Raw genomic sequence first — 16,370 nt, forward strand, 5'->3', positions numbered from 1 at the left:
AAGAAGATAAAAAATTTCTAACTTGGGACATTCAGTTCAGTTCAGTTCAGTTCAGTCACTCAGTCATGTCTGACTCTTTGCGACCCCATGAACTGCAGCACACCAGGCCTCCCTGTCCATCACCAACTCCCAGACTTCACCCAAACTCATGTCCATCGAGTTGGTGATGCCATCTAGCCATCTCATCCTCTGTCGTCCCCTTCTCCTCCTGCCTGTAATCCCTCCCAGCATCAGAGTCTTTTCCAATGAGTCAACTCTTTGCATGAGGTGGCCAAAGTATTGGAGTTTCAGCTTTAGCATCAGTCCTTCCAAAGAATACCCAGTACTGATCTCCTTTAGAATGGACTGGTTGGATCTCCTTGCAGTCCAAGGGACTCTCAAGAGTCTTCTCTAACACCACAATTCAAAAGCATCAATTCTTCGGTGCTCAGCCTTCTTCACAGTCCAACTCTCACATCCATACATGACTACTGGAAAAACCATAGCCTTGACTAGATGAACCTTTGTTGGCAAAGTAATGTCTCTGCTTTTGAATATGCTATCTAGGTTGGTCATAACTTTTCTTCCAAGGAGTAAGCGTCTTTTAATTTCATGGCTGCAGTCACCATCTGCAGTGATTTTGGAGCCCAGAAAAATAAAGTCTGACACTGTTTCCACTGTTTCCCCATCTATTTCCCATGAAGTGATGGGACCAGATGCCATGATCTTAGTTTTCTGAATGTTGAGTTTTAAGCCAACTTTTTCACTCTCCTCTTTCATCAAGAGGCTTTTTAGTTCCTCTTCACTTCCTGCCATAAACGTGGTGTCATCTGCATATCTGAGGTTATTGATATTTCTCCCGGCAATCTTGATTCCAGCTTGTGCTTCTTCCAGCCCAGCGTTTCTCATGATGTACTCTGCATATAAGTTAAACAAGCAGGATGACAATATACAGCCTTGATGTAGTCCTTTTCCTATTTGGAACCAGTCTGTTGTTCCATGTCCAGTTCTAACTGTTGCTTCCTGACCTGCATATAGGTTTCTCAAGAGGCAGGCACAGGTGGTCTGGTATTCCCATCTCTTTCAGAATTTTCCACAGTTTATTGTGATCCACACAGTCAAAGGCTTTGACATAGTCAATAAAGCAGAAGTAGATGTTTTTCTGGAACTCTCTTGCTTTTTTGATGATCCAGCGGATGTTGGCAATTTGATCTCTGGTTCCTCTTCCTTTTCTAAAACCAGCTTGAACATCTGGAAGTTCACGGTTCATGTACTGCTGAAACCTGGCTTGGAGAATTTTGAGTATTACTTTATCAGCGTGTGCTAAGTCGCTTCAGTCGTGTCCGACTCTGTGTGATCCCATAGATGGCACCCACCGGGCTCCCCCATCCCTGGGATTCTCCAGGCAAGAACACTGGAGTAGGTTGCCATTTCCTTCTCCAATGCATGAAAGTGAAAAGTGAAAGTGAAGTCGCTCAGTCGTGTCCGACTCTTAGCGACCCCATGGACTGCAGCCTACCAGGGTCCTCTGTCCATGGGAGTTTCCAGGCAAGAGTACTGGAGTGGGGTGCCATTGCCTTCTCCATATCAGCATGTGAGATGACTGCAACTGTGCAGTAGTTTGAGCATTCTTTGGCACTGCCTTTCTTTGGGATGGGAATGAAAACTGACCTTTTCCAGTCCTGTGGCCACTGCTGAGTTTTCCAAATTTGCTGGCATATTGAGTGCAGCACTTTCACAGCATCATCTTTCAGGATTTGAAATAGCTCAACTGGAATTCCATCACCTCCACTAGCTTTGTTCATAGTGATGCTTTCTAAGGCCCACTTGACTTCACATTCCAGGATGTCTGGCTCTAGGTCAGTGATCACACCATCGTGATTATCTTTGTCATGAAGCTCTTTTTTGTGCAGTTCTTCTGTGTATTCTTGCCTCCACTTAATATCTTCTGCTCTTTTAGGTCCATACCATTTCTGTCCTTTATCGAGCCCATCTTTGCATGAAATGTTCCCTTGGTATCTCTGATTTTCTTGAAGAGATCTCTAGTCTTTCCCATTAAACATTAAAGGACAGTAAACATTAAAGGGACATTAAAGGAACTATAAATGTTCCAAGATGCTAAAAAAAAAATTATGATTGCCAACTTTAAATAATATGAGAAAATTTATTTCACTAATTGCAAAAAACATAAAATGTGCCCACCTGAAAGATTTATAGCTGAATATTTAAACTTCCTCCAAACTACCATAGCACTTTGCCTATTTCTTTCTTATGATATTAATGATCAAATTTACTGAGTGATTCGGGGCTTTCCTAGTGGCTCAGATGGTAAAGAATCTGCCTGCAATGTGTGAGACCTGGGTTTGACCCCTGGGTTGGGAAAAATCCCCTGGAGAAGGGAATGACCACCCACTCTAGTATTCTTGCCTGGAGAATTCCATGGACAGAGGAGCCTGGTGGGCTAGTCCATTGAGTCCCAGAGTTGGGACATAACTGAGCAACTAACACTTCCACTTTCAAATAGTGATTCAGGGTATGTGCCTGGAATTGGCTAAAACACCTGAAAAGGAAGGAGATTAGATGTTCAGGTGAAGAAACTAATGATCAACAGTAGTTAAGAACACTGCCCAGTATCTGCCTCTCAGGATTATTCTGATATCAGCAGGGAAAGGATAGTGCGTTGGGTCCTTAGGACCACCCCTAGGTTGGATGACTCGGGAAGGGGACTCAGCACCTAGTACTCATGGTGTGATTCATCCCAGGAAATGCACACAGAGCCAAATCAGCAAAGGGATCAGGTGCATGTGCAGGCAATCAGGCGCCAGCTCCCGGGAGCCCTCTCCCAGTGACTCACACAGGCCTCCTCCAGCAATGAGATGTTACAGCACATGTGACATGCTGTGTATCAAAAATCTCATTAGAGGCCCCTCACCCAGGCTGCTCACTGGGAGCTGGTCCTGCAGGAGACTCTGCCTGGCATAGACCAACATCTCAGGCTCACAGAAGGAAAGGAGGAAATCTATCTGTGTGGTCAGAAAATATGTGAAAAGATGTTATACCATGTAGTATAAACCACATGTTGATGCAGTCCAAGCACAGTGAGGCCTTCTTATCAGGTCTGGGAATAGTGGGAACCTCACCCTCCGCCCCTCCCCAGAATCCAGGTTCCCAGGCGCCAGCTAGGGGCCGACCTTGTGAACAGGCCTTTCATACAGGAAGTCTCAGGACTGCTGGCCTGTCTTTTCTGCACAGATAGACTATTCATTAGACAGGGATGGCGCAACTGGTAATCCCAACTGGAAAAAAAATTGAGTAAGACTGGGTCACTGTCCCTACCACACACAAAAGTCAGTTCCAAACAAATTAAAGACCTGAAATATACAAGAACTTTGAAGCCTCTAGAAAAAAAATATTAGTAGAATATCTTAATAACTTCAGGATTGAGCATTTCTTAACTAAAAACAAAATGTACTGACCTTATTAAAGGAAACTGACGACTACATTAACACGTAAAACTTGCACTCATCAAAAAACAATGTAATTTTAAAAGTGAAAAGATAATTAAATCTAAGGAAAGGTAGCAACAACCAATTTAAGCTGACAAAAGATTAATCTATAAAAGACATATATAAAGAACTATTCCAAGTTACTAGAAAAAGACATATATATATCTCAATGGAAAAAAAGTAGGTTGAGATGAACAGACAATTCAAAAGGAGGAAATCTATCTACGTGGTCAGAAAATATGTGAAAAGATGCTTAACCTTTCCAGTAAATTGAAACCACAATGAGGACTCACTTCTGCTTCCAGCCAAGGAGGAGGAATACACACTAGGTTTACCCTCCTGCCTGGAACGGTTAAAATACTGGACAAACCATATGACCTGAGGGCATTCAAAACAGTGAACTGGGTCATGGCCGTCAGCGATCGTAAGAGACAGGAAGCAAGTACGGTGAGCCCTACAGCCTCCCGGAAACTATGTGGAGAGTTTCCGGGTCATGCTGAGGGGAAGGAGACCCAGACAGAGCCTGACCGTCTTCCTGAGTTAAGAAAGCGGAGCTGACGTCCAGGCATCAAGGGCATGAGGGCAGAGAACAAGCACGGAGAGTTACTGACAAAGAACCTCAGATACTTGCTGAGTGTCTCAACCCCCTGCCCCCCGTCCCCAGCAAGCCTCTAGTGAGAACTGATCAAGGCAGGTGAGGCAAGTACCCCAGGGCAAGGAAAGAAACTCTTCTAAAGGACTAGTGGGGAACAGCCCCCAGTGCTCACACGGGGCTGGGAGCAATTCCCATCCAGAGAGGAAAACCTCCTAATTCATAAGCAATCAGGCAGAAGAGACTTGAAGAGGTTTGGTTAACACGGGGGGCAAAATTAGTCCCAAACCCAACTCTGCACTGGTCCTGCATAACAAACTTACAAGCAAGACTGAAAGGATTAGCTGTTTCCAAAGGACAACTGTGTCCAAGAATGCCTCCAAAATAGTTATAGGAAGAGAGAGCATCTAGCATCCAACCAGGTAAGATTCACTACATCTGCAATCCAACTAAAAATCACCAGAATTGCAAAGAAGTAGGAAAACAACACTGAGAAGAGGGACAAAAGGCAAGCAGTTAATTGATTGATGGAACAGAAGAGAATAAGAACTGAAAACACCTTACATGTCCAACAACAAAATTATGGATAATGGTAAATTACAGTACACTCGTACGCTGGAATACTCTGCAGCAGTGAAAAATAAATGAACTAGGATGATTCATGGGAATCCGGATGACTCTGACATACAGCTGAATGAGAAAAGCAAGTTGTGCAAGAACATATATAGGATATAATACCGTTTACACAAAGTTCAAAAGCATGGAAAATAAGCCTATATATTTCTGAGGTATAAATACACATACAGCAAAAATATAGACACACAATTTTTTTGAAATAAAAAAACAAAAAAACTCTTAATTTAGGATAGTGCTTATGTCTCAAGGAGAAGCTGCCAGCTGCCTACCTAATAACCATTCTTTTCTTACTTGCAGAGCCTACATTTTGATAGCAGTAAAAATAGTTTCTGTCAATAACTACAATTTCCAGTACAATTCTAGTATCTCTGGGATGAAAGTCATTGGAGGGGCATCCCTGAAAAACCCTTTTGCCACTGACATTTTTCTCCTTCATGGAACTAAAAGGTGATGGCTGTCACTCCAGCAGCCATTCTGTAAGCATGGAAACAAGGGCCACTTCCTAGAGACAAAGGAGCACAAAGCTAGAACAGACTGGATCCCAGGAACGCCTACCCCAAAACTTCTCATTACCCAAGAAGAAAATATATATTTTCCCTTTTATTTGGACATTCTGTCACATGTCCGTAATCTCTAACTGAAACTAGCACACAGGCGGCTTCAACAGCATTGTTAATGTTTTATTTTGTTAGCTGGCTGGTAGATACATGTGTATTCATTATATTAATCTCTAGGCTATTTTTGGTGTTCTTTATGCTTTTTAGTTTTTCTTAAATACTCAAACATTTAAAACTCTTAGCCCAATACTTAATCCTCAGCAAGATTTTGAAGACTCAATGATAAAATGTATAAGAAATGCCTACAGTAGGCAACTCAATAAATAAGCTGAATCAGAAATAAAATGAAAGCTTCCTAAAGTCACCAAGCTGGCAGACAGTGGTGCCAGAATTCAAACCCAATTTTGTCTGATCTCCAGCTCCAAGCAGTTCCCCAAACACCCTAAATTAACGAGTAGATAAACACAACTTTGCCTTGAAGATAAAAGTTTCTCATAATAAACTAGTTCTGGTTTAGAAAATCAAACACAACAGGAATCGAGCAGAGGTTAGAGTGCTATTTTAAAATGAAAAGCCTCATTCTTTAAGAAAATCTATTAAAAGAACATCATGTGTTGTAACTGGCAAAAAAAAAAACACCCCTTGGATATTAAAAAGCCTACTTGATGTTAGTTTATAACATACACATGCACCTGAATTGCTGTTTGGGTCTTAATGAGCTGCCATGCTGGATAAGAAACTCTTGTGTTATGTATTACTCGACCACATAAACAGGGAAGCTTTGTTTCATCTTGACAGCTCCCACTTAATTCTCTCTAACTGCCGTCTGTTCAACCACAGTTGTCTGCAGATTGGTGAGAATAAATCAATTTGTGTCAGCTTGAGCAGATCAAATTTATTAAACTCTGAAAATTAGTCTATTGAGGGCTGTCTTGGCAGGTAAACAAATGAATAAGCAGAGAGAGATTGTATGGAACGGTATGAAAAATCATCTATACGTTCTATCCTGCCTGGGTGGCAATACCGACTCCAAACTCGCTTGCCTTTTAGATTTACAAGCTGAAGACTGACAGCAAGATAAAGATTTTTCTAAGCAAATTCGAACTGTCTGAACCATCATAAAGTCAGTACGGTGTGAGTTCCATTTTTTTCTTATTTTCACATTACTTTGTGTGTGTGTGCTGTGTGCGTGCTTAGTCGGTCAGTGGTGTCTGACTCTGCGACCCTTTGGACTGAAGCCCACCAGGCTCCTCTGTCCATGGGATTTTTTAGGCAAGAATCCTGGAGCAGGTTGCCATTTCCTCCTCCAGGAGATCTTCCCGACACAGGTATTGAACCCACATCTCCTGTGTCTCCTGCATTGCAGGCAGATTCTTTACCCGCTGAGCCATCGGGGAAGTCTCCTTTATCAACCACCAAAAACATTTCTCTCATTTCTTAACATGTTGTTATGGACTGAATATTTGTGTGCCCTGCGAAATTCCTATGTTGAAATTCTAATCTCCGATGTCATGGAATTAGGAGGTGGGGGAAGGTCTGTGGGAGGTAATTAGATCATAAAGCAGCAATCTCGTGAATGGAATTAGCGTCCTGATAAGAACAGACCCAAGAGAGATGTGCTTCCTCTCTGCTCTCCACCAAGTACGAATTCAAGGAGAAGGCGGCTATCTGCAAACTGGGAGAAAGGTCCTCACCAGACCGAAAGATCAGAACAACGCAGAAGCAGAGGCACCTGGACAGAGAGCTATGGAAAGATCTCCCATTAAGCTCTGTTTCCCAGCCCCCCAGAGCTGGTCGTTTCCTCCAACTTTCCGGGATGCCTATATTTTAGCTTTTCCTTCAGTCCTCTGAGACTGGAGATGTCCCTGGTGGTTAAGACGGTAAAGCGTCTGTTTACAACGCGGGAGACCTGGGTCAGGAAGTTCCCTGGGGAAGGAAAAGGCAACCCACTCCAGTACTCTTGCCTAGAAAATCCCATGGACGGAGGAGCCTGGTGTCCATGGGGTCGCAAAGAGTTGGACACAACTGAGCAACTTCACTTCACTTAAGTCCTCTGAACCACTTCTTATTCTTTCCATTGCTTTTTATTTATTTATTCTCCTCTTAAATTGGCCACTTGGTTTCCGGTGCTTGAAATCAAAGAACCCTGGGCAACAAATTAAAATGCCCTCCTCCCTCCTCTAGGCAGGTATCTTCTGGTGGACGACACCAACCCCACCTGCACGCGTACGTGGGGACGACTGCCTGTAGCTGAGTCTGCAGTGTGACCTGAGCGTCTGGCAGTGGCGGGGTGGTGTCAGGAGACACCTGACTCCAGCTGAGCTGATCATGTCATCTCTTCTGGGAACCTGAAATTGGGCCTTTGGAGATGGATGCTTCTCACTGAAGAGCTGAGGTGTGAAATACTGTGAAGGTGATCGGGGCTCATCCTGTATGTGCACCCAAAGCAAGAAAGCTGTCTTTCACGGAGCAGAGGCTAGGTGGGCCCAGGGCTGGATCAGGTCATGGGCCAATGTCTGTCCTATCTGTGTCCCCACAGCTCCTCGCCTTCCAGGGCCTCAATGCCCTTGCATCCCATGAACTCCTCCTGAGACCCATACACTCCCCACCCCATCCTCAGTGCTTTTTTTTCCTCTCAAGCTAGTCTGAACAGACTCCTCTTTCTTATAACAGAGTCGCCCTCTTCCACATCCACATAACCCCCGATTTCTCCAGAATCCCCTGTGCCCACCCCACCATCCTGTCCACACAACATAGGGTAATTTGAACATTATTGTTATTCAATTGCTAAGTCATGTACGACTCTGCAACCCCAAGGACTGCAGCACGCCAGACATCCCTGTCCTTCACTGTCTCCTGGAGTTTGCTCAGATTCATGCCCACTGAGTCGGGGATGCCATCCAACCATCTCATCCTCTGCTGCCTTCTTCTCCTTTTGCCTTCAATCTTTCCCCGAATCAGTGTCTTTTCCAAGGAGTCGGCTTGTTGCATCGGGTTGCCAAAGTATTGGAGCTTCAGCTTCAATATCAGTCCTTCCAATGAACATTCAGGATTGATGTCCTTTAGGACTGACTGGTTGGATCTCCTTGCAGTCCAAGGGACTCTCAAGGGTCCAGGACCTATTTTCTAAATCTGTGGCTTTTGTGTTTGCTTTTCCTGAATCACATGCCCTGTGGGAGCCCCTCACCCCCACATGGTTAAGAGTCTAACCTTTGGGATTTCCAACCCTATTTGGTGACTGACACAGGAAAAGAGGAAATGCAGCTGCTTCTCCAGTGTGGACTGTGGAGAACCTGGACCAGATGAACCAAAATGGCCAAGAATGAGGCTCTGGGTTACTGGAAAGTTTATTATGGTCTTTTTTTTTTTTTTTAAAGGAGGCGACCTCCCTCGTTCTTAACCCCTTTCCTCTCTGGTGTCTGTTCTTTTAGTCTCTGATTCTTTACATGGCACAGCGTTGTCAGGCAGAAGAAAACAAGAGAGATATTTGATCCTCGAATTTCATCTCAATAACAAACAGCCACACCCAGGTACATAGTGCCCTCTGAATTCACCCATTTGAGGTTTCATAGTCTCGGTCTGATGACAAATGAAATAACCAATACTGGTTTTGAAACTTGCTCTGTCTCTAGATCATTTTGACAGGACGCTTTCAAGGCAAACCAAAAACAGACGAAGCCCTCTTAGTTCAAGGCAGCTGTCATGAGCAACTCCTTGTCGGTTTCGGGGTCGGGGCATAGGGGGTGGGGTGGCGGGGGGAAGTCTTCCTCCTATAAGAAGGTCCCTTACCACGAACAGCAGTCCTATTAAATACACTGTTGGAGGAGCACAGCTTTTAAATCTGATCTACACAAATCTGATTAAACAAATCAAGGGCATGGGTGCACAAGTACATTCTTTGGCCTTACAAAAGGCTGAATACAGAGACCGTCTTGAGATCTCTGCTGCCTTCTATTTATAAAAATCCAGTTTTCACCAGTGCTTCTCTACTGCCTGAAAGAAAGAGAGCAAGAGCGAGAATATCAGCTTTTCTCTGACTTTACCAATAGACCAAATTAAAGAAAGTACTGAAGTGCAGCAGGAAGAGGCGGGGTCAGACGCTCCATAGAACTCCTGCACGCAGGAAGTGGTAGGGCAGCAGGCGTGTTCCACATGAAGCCGAACCAGTCCCTGTCTCTCTCTCTCTCTCTCTCTCCCTGGCCTGCGGCAGCAATAGTGGGGTCAAACGGTCCCCAGTGGATGTCTTCTGCACTGGACTTGCATCATTTTTATGACCACTATCACAGTGACCCTCGTGGTTTAACCTCTGAAATTCTCTCAGGGTGACCCTTTTATGAGCACTCCAGTTTACATCTCTGTATATCTACCATGCAGTTAGACCACGTGTTGCAATAGGTATAAATACTCTGGACAAGGTTCATAGGCATATAAGTAAAACTAATTCCTTCTCTGTCGCTTCTTCCCATGAAAACGGGCTAGACACGTTCAGCAACTTTGGCAGAAGTGTTTGGGACCGTGTGACGGAACACCCAGGTTAAGGGGCATATTTGAGACGTGCACTGCGGGCTCTGCTGGGTGCCTCGAAGCAGCAGACGTGGGTTCAGATGCAGCCCCTCTGAGGCAGGTTCAACAGTACGTCCACAGGACGGGCGACGGGGAAGGCACGCTGTCCATACTAGGAGTGTGGGCGCGGGCAGCTACGGTTGTGACTAGGAGCCCCACGTGGACAGTCTCGAGGGCAAAGGGGGCAACGAGAGGAGTGACCTGCCAGAGGGCTGCATCTCACACCTGCACCCCTGTGCAAACGGTTCCCGGGGAAGCGGCAGCAGACACGTCTTTATTTAACAGCGGTTAGTGGTTTGCTCGAGAAATGCCAGGAAAGCCAGCCAGCAACAAGATTAATCAGACAAGAACAAGCAAGCAAAGGGTATTATGGGAAGCTTAGGGTACAACTTTTAACCCTTGAGATCAAAAGTTACAGATCTCGACTAGACCACTCTCCCCAGACACATCCCCAGATGCTTAGATGCTTTTCCTAGTGAGAGCTGAACGTTTATATTAAATGGGTGAATCAACAATTTGCCAGGTCTCATTTTTGAAATTTTTAGTTACAATGCCCTGAAAAATGTTTTTCTTCACAAATTACCATCTGAGTCTGGGAGAATCTTTTGGTAACATGTCGAGGGTGACCAACCAGCTTCGTTTGCCCAGAACTGAGGAGTTTTTCAGAATGTGAGACTTTCTAGTGCTCTTAACCGGGACAGTCCACATCAAACCAGGTTGCTTCCCTGAAACTGGAGCAAAACAAAACTGGAAAAGTAACATATTCTCCATCTGCCTATAAGGTTTGCCTACCAGAACAATATAGGAGGAACTTAACAGACTTGAAAATAAAAACTCATAATAAGTCTTGGGGATGTAATGTATAGCATGGTATACATTATTATATATATTACATATAAGTATAAATATTATAGTATATATTACATTATATATATTATAATATGTATTATATGTATATTATATTACATATAAGCATATTATATATATTATACATATGTTATATGATATATGTATTATATATAATACATATATTATATACATGTATTAGTATGACAGCTAATAATGCTGTGTTGCATATTTGAAAGTTGCTAAGAGAACAGATCTTATAAGTTCTATAGGAAAAAAAAACTGTGTAATTATGTATGGTGACAGATGTTAACTAGACTTATGATGATCATTTCATAATATATACAAATATCAAATCATTGTGTTGTACGCCTAAAACTATTATAACATTACACATCAAGTATACCTCAATTTAAAAAAAAAAAACATTCAGGAATTCCCTTGTGGCACAGTGGATAAAAATACGCCTGCCAATGCAGAGGACATGGGTTCGATTCCTGGTCCGGGAAGACCCCACATGTGGCAGGGCAACTACACCCATGCACCACAGCTACTGAAGCCCACACTTGAGAGCCTGGGAACTGCAACTACGGAAGGCCGAGTGCCTAGATCCCGTGCTCCTCAGCAAGAGAAGCCACGAAGCCTGCGTACCTCAACCAGAGGGAGCCCTCACTCACTCACAACTAGAGAAAGCCCGAGCAAAGCAATGAAGACACATTGCAGCCAATAAATAAAAAATTTTTTTAAAGATTCAAATTCAAAAAATGAAAAAAGAAAAAGAAAGCCCATATGACTTAAGGCTTTGGGTGTTCAGAGCCTCAGACCGTAGGCACTGACACTGCTCGTGGGGTCTTAGCAGCAGAGGTCTAGTGAAGGAATAATGGTCTGCACCACGATGAGCTCCATTCCCTCCAGATCAAACCAGTCCTAACGGCAGCCTTGTAAGAAGTCCTCCTAGCATGCTGTCAGATGATGGCAGATTAAAACACTGTGTCTTTATTTACAGGAGACGGTGGTGTGTCAGAGCATTTGACTGAAAAGACCATGTTTCCAAATAAACTTGGTAGCTAGCTAGGGCTGACCTAAAGCCAGCAAAGTAAACAGCAAGGAAAGGCAGAAAAGGATCCAGTCGTTTGGACGAATCATGTAATCAAATGACTTCCCAGGTGGCGCAATGGTAAAGAATCTGCCTGCCAATATAGGAGACACAAGAGACTCTGGTTCGATCCCTGGGTCAGGTAGATCCCCTGGAGTAGGAAATGGTGATCTACACTCCAGGATTCTTGCCTGGAAAATTCCATGGATGAAGGAGCTGTGCAGGCTACAGTCCATGGGGCCTCAAAGAGCTGGACGTGACTGAGCACAGACACACATGGAATCAAATACCCTGTTTCATCACAGGGCTCCCTGCTATTTTTCTGTGTAAGCTTTTGGAATATTCTAAGAGGTGGAAGGTCAAAGAAAGAGAAAACAGAGCCCCTTTCTAAACCTCACATTTCCACTTCCTGCAGGAAAAAAGGACAAGCACCACTGCCTGGTCCGGCATAGTGTTGTGAGGATGACGGAAACCAAGCCAGGACATCACTCTCTAACTGCTCCAGCGAGGTCTGCCACCGGCCCTGTGATTTATGACCTTGTCTGATCCTCTAAACAAGCCAGGAACATAGATACCATCTCCTTGGCTTCCAGATAAGGAAGCAAACACTCAGTGACATCTAGGACCTTGCCCATGGCAAAGGTAATAGCTCGTAAATGACACTTAGTTTTAAATCCAGGTCTGCCTCGCTCCAAAAAGCTTATATGCTTTGAGCTCCTGCCATGTGTCAGACACTGGTAGGTTCTAGGATCCAAATGGATGAATGGCAGAGAACCTGTCCTCAAGTGGTTCACAAGCTGGGAGCAAATACATGAAGGGCCACTGTAATAGTCATTAACAATGACTGACGACTCCCCTGATGGTACAGTGGATGGGCATCTACCTGCCAAGGCAGGGGACACAGGTCTGATCCCTGGTGTGGGAGGATTCCACATGCTGCAGAGCAACTAAACCCACGCACCAGAACTACTGAGCCCAGGTGATGCAACCACTGAAGCCTCTGCGCCTAGAGCCCACGCTCCAACCAAGAGAAGACACTGCAATGAGAAGCCCGCGCACCGCAACAAAGATCCAGTGTGACCGTGAAAAATAAAATTTTTAGAAAGAAGAAAAAAAAAAAAATGACTGAGTGCTTACCAGGTGCCAGATACCGTGTGAAATGTTCCCCAGTCAGGATTTCAGGTAATCCTCCTACATGTCCACGGGGATAGCTGCCATTTTCCAAGTTGTACAGAGCCTGAGGCTTAGAGAGTTAAGTAACTTAAAGTCACAGAGTGAATCAGTCGTGTCTTCTGATTCCAAAACCCAGACTCTTAACTGGACAGCGCATCAGACAAATGCAGAGGATGATTCAGGCTCCAAACTACATTAGTGAAGCAGACCACTGAGTTTAAGGTAGAAAGAATCACTTAAAAAAAAAAAACCTGGTACTTCGGAAGTTTTCAAGAAGAAGAGAGGAAGGGGAGCTGAATCTCAAAGGAAGACAAGAGGAGGAGGAGGACGAGGATGACAATGACAGCAGCATAATGAAGGTGGAGGGGGAAGGAGGGGCTGGATGGTTCAGGCATCATTTACTCCATGCCTATGTGCTACTAGCCCTGAATGTTCATCATCTCACCTTATTTCCACAACAAGCCTCTAAAGTCGGGTGCCAGGACTTCCCTGGTGGTCCAGTGGCTAAGACTCTGCACTCCCAATGCAGGGGGGCCGGGTTTGATCCCTGGTCAGGGAACTAGACCCCACATGCCGCAACTAAGACTTTGCACGCAGCAACTCAAGATCCCAAGTGCTGCAACTAGGACCCGGCACAGCCAAATAAATAAATGTTTTTTAAAAAATAAAGTGGGCACCACTGTCGGCCTCACTTAACAGAGGAAGAAGACCAAGGTCACGTGGCCCACGCTCTGGACCAGCAGCTCTGTGAACATGGGAAACACACTCCATCTCTGGATAGGAGAACTGCAAAGGCAGGCTGCAGGGAGGGGAGCAGGACTGAGGTCGATCTATAATAAGAACACTCACTACAAGGGTGGTGGGACCAAGTCTGTGGCACAGAGGGGGTGGCAATGGAAGGGACAGTCTGATGAGGGGCCATGCTGTCAGCAGAGAATGCAATCGGGAGGCAGCTGCACAAGTTTGGACATGAGTGTCTGGGGCTAAGAGGACAGAGGCGAATCAGGGCGACAGGGGGACTGGGCAGGACTGGGAAGGGGTTGGGTAAAAGAAAGATAGTTCAAGATAGCTCAAGACTGAATCCAAGGGCTTCCCTGGCAGCTCAGGGGTAAAGAATCCGCCTGCCAATGCAGGGTTGGCTCCCTGGTCCGGGAGGCTCCTACATGCCTTGGAGCTACTAAGCCCATGGGCCACAGCTACGGAGCCTGTGCTCTAGAGCCTGGGAGCCGCAACTACTGACCCCACATGCCCAAGAGCCCATGCTCCACAAGAGAGGCCACCGCAATGAGAAAACCGCACAATGCAACTAGAGAGTAGCGCCGGCTTGCAGCAACGACACAAAAGCCCTCGAAGCAATGAAGGCCCAGCACAATGGGAAAAAACAAAAAAAGAAGGAATCCAAAAAGGGCGATCCTTATAACTGAGGGAACAATGAATGAGAAGGAAGCTCTAAGAAGACAGAGCCTGGTTTTCACGTGATGAAACTGACACGGAGTGGGACAGACAGACCTGGGGAGAAGCACGGAGCAGACTGCCCCAGGGTGGTAAGTGGGCAGCACTAGGAGAAGGGGCTGTGGCATCATCTATCGGTCAGGTTCTCTGTTGCACACAATGTACTCTGGCTGGTTTGAACAGAGAAGCAATTTATAAAGGACACTGGGTAGCTGAGGGTCTTACAGAGAGCTGGAGAACCAGGTTTTAAAGCTAAGAAGGCAGAAGCAGCACCTCCAATCATGAGCAACAATGCTTCCAGGGAGAAGGGCTGGCCTGGGCTCAGACCCTCCCAGGTAACCCGCTGACACCACTGCTGGTGATGCTGGATGCTAATAACGCTGGGACCCCATCCACTGCTGCCCCCCGGAAGTGGATGTAACTGCCAACCCCTGACTGAGACAGATCCTGCTCTCTGTGTCAACAGCTGAAGATTCAAAATCTGCTTCAGAGCGGTCTGGGGGGTTGAGCCTGGGTCACAAGCCCGGGTCCTAGCTGCATGGGAGGCTGGAAAGAGCATCAGGGCATCTGGCTTCAGTCACAGCAAGACACCCATGGGAGGGAAAGTGGAGTTCAAAGTAACGGAAGGTCAAGACGAAGGGTGGGACTTCCCTGGCAGTCTACTGGTTAAGACTCCATGCTTTCACTGCAGGGGGAGAGGGTTCGATCCCTGGTCAGGAAATTAACATTCCACATGCCATGCCAAAAATAAAAAAAAAAAAAGACGGAGGATAAATGTCCACTGCAAGTGCCTTGTTCTGTCTTTTCTAAATAACTGATGGTTAAATTTGCCCCTCACAGGCAGAAACATTTTTTATGTCTTGGAATGAACAGAGTTTAAGATGGCAGCTACGTTCATCACTGGTGGAGTCCAGAGGCTGCTATAAAGATATGGCCTATTTTCCTGCGGTTGGGGACACAGTGGTCCCAGGGCCAGCAGACCTGGTCACTAAGAATAACAAAACTGTCCTCTGTTCAGAAGTGTTGGCGCCAGGTGTGTGGAAATCCCTGGATTAGAGACTCTGGGCACCATTTTCAGTTTACCAGTAAGTGGACTTTTAAAATGTGACATCTTTGAGTACTGCTGCCCCGGTCTGTTAAACAAAGAGGAGCAATTCCCATGCCAGCATCATCCTAAAGCTGATAACACTAAGGGGGCTCAGGGCTGGTGGGATGGCCTCGACAGTAACTAAACAGCACCCTGTTTCCAATCGCAGAAACGTGGCTTCACCCTTACTACAGATGCGGCATCTGGAATATGGAGACAGGCCATTTTAGATTTTGGAGGTTTAGCTCCAAAAGCACAGCTGGGGCTAGCGGTCATCAAGTTTGAGATGGGAACTCCTGTCCTCCCCCTCCAGCACTTCCTTCCCTGGACTCACGTAGCCTTGGCCTGTAGGATGGCAGCAGATAAAGAATGCACCCTTGGACAGCTGTGACTCCTCCTCAGGGGGTCCAGAGAAAGGAGCCCAGGCTCTGAGTTACTGAGCTGGGCTCAGCCCCAGGATCGCCTCCCGGCAGGCAGAGCCACACAAGCTGTCTGACCTGACCGTTTGCTCATCTGGAAAAAGGGATAAAAGCACAATTCTTTCATCGTAATACCGCTACCTTAGCAGCTCTGCACTACCACGAGCCCTACTCTTTAGAGTAATGAGCTCTTCCCAACTTCCAGAGGGTCACTTAGTTGACCCAATGATAGAAAGGAATCAAGGAAGACTTTTTTTTTTTTTTTTTGAAGTGACGGCATCAGAAATAATAGGGGGTGGGGAGGAGAACATCCCTGGTGATCCAATGGTTAAGAACCTGCCTGCCAATGCGGGGGACACAGGTTCAATCCCTGGTCAGAGAACTAAGATCTCACATGCTGTGGGGCAACTAAGCCCCTGTGCCACAACTACTGAGCCTGCGTGCCTAGAGCCCGTGCTCCACAG

General features: G+C 45.7%; 1 protein-coding gene and 1 non-coding gene across 4 annotated transcripts in view; one reads left to right on the top strand and one right to left on the bottom strand.

Annotated features, from left to right (window-relative positions):
* Window positions 1–16,370, bottom strand: part of CPPED1 (calcineurin like phosphoesterase domain containing 1) — a 137,847-nt gene that overhangs the window by 77,652 nt on the left and 43,825 nt on the right. The window lies entirely within an intron of this gene.
* Window positions 13,435–13,507, top strand: TRNAG-CCC (transfer RNA glycine (anticodon CCC)). The gene has a single exon. It is a non-coding gene; the product is annotated as a tRNA-Gly (tRNA).

This window comes from Bos indicus, chromosome 25 (assembly GCF_029378745.1).
Source record: "Bos indicus isolate NIAB-ARS_2022 breed Sahiwal x Tharparkar chromosome 25, NIAB-ARS_B.indTharparkar_mat_pri_1.0, whole genome shotgun sequence".
NCBI classification, from domain to species: domain Eukaryota; kingdom Metazoa; phylum Chordata; class Mammalia; order Artiodactyla; family Bovidae; genus Bos; species Bos indicus.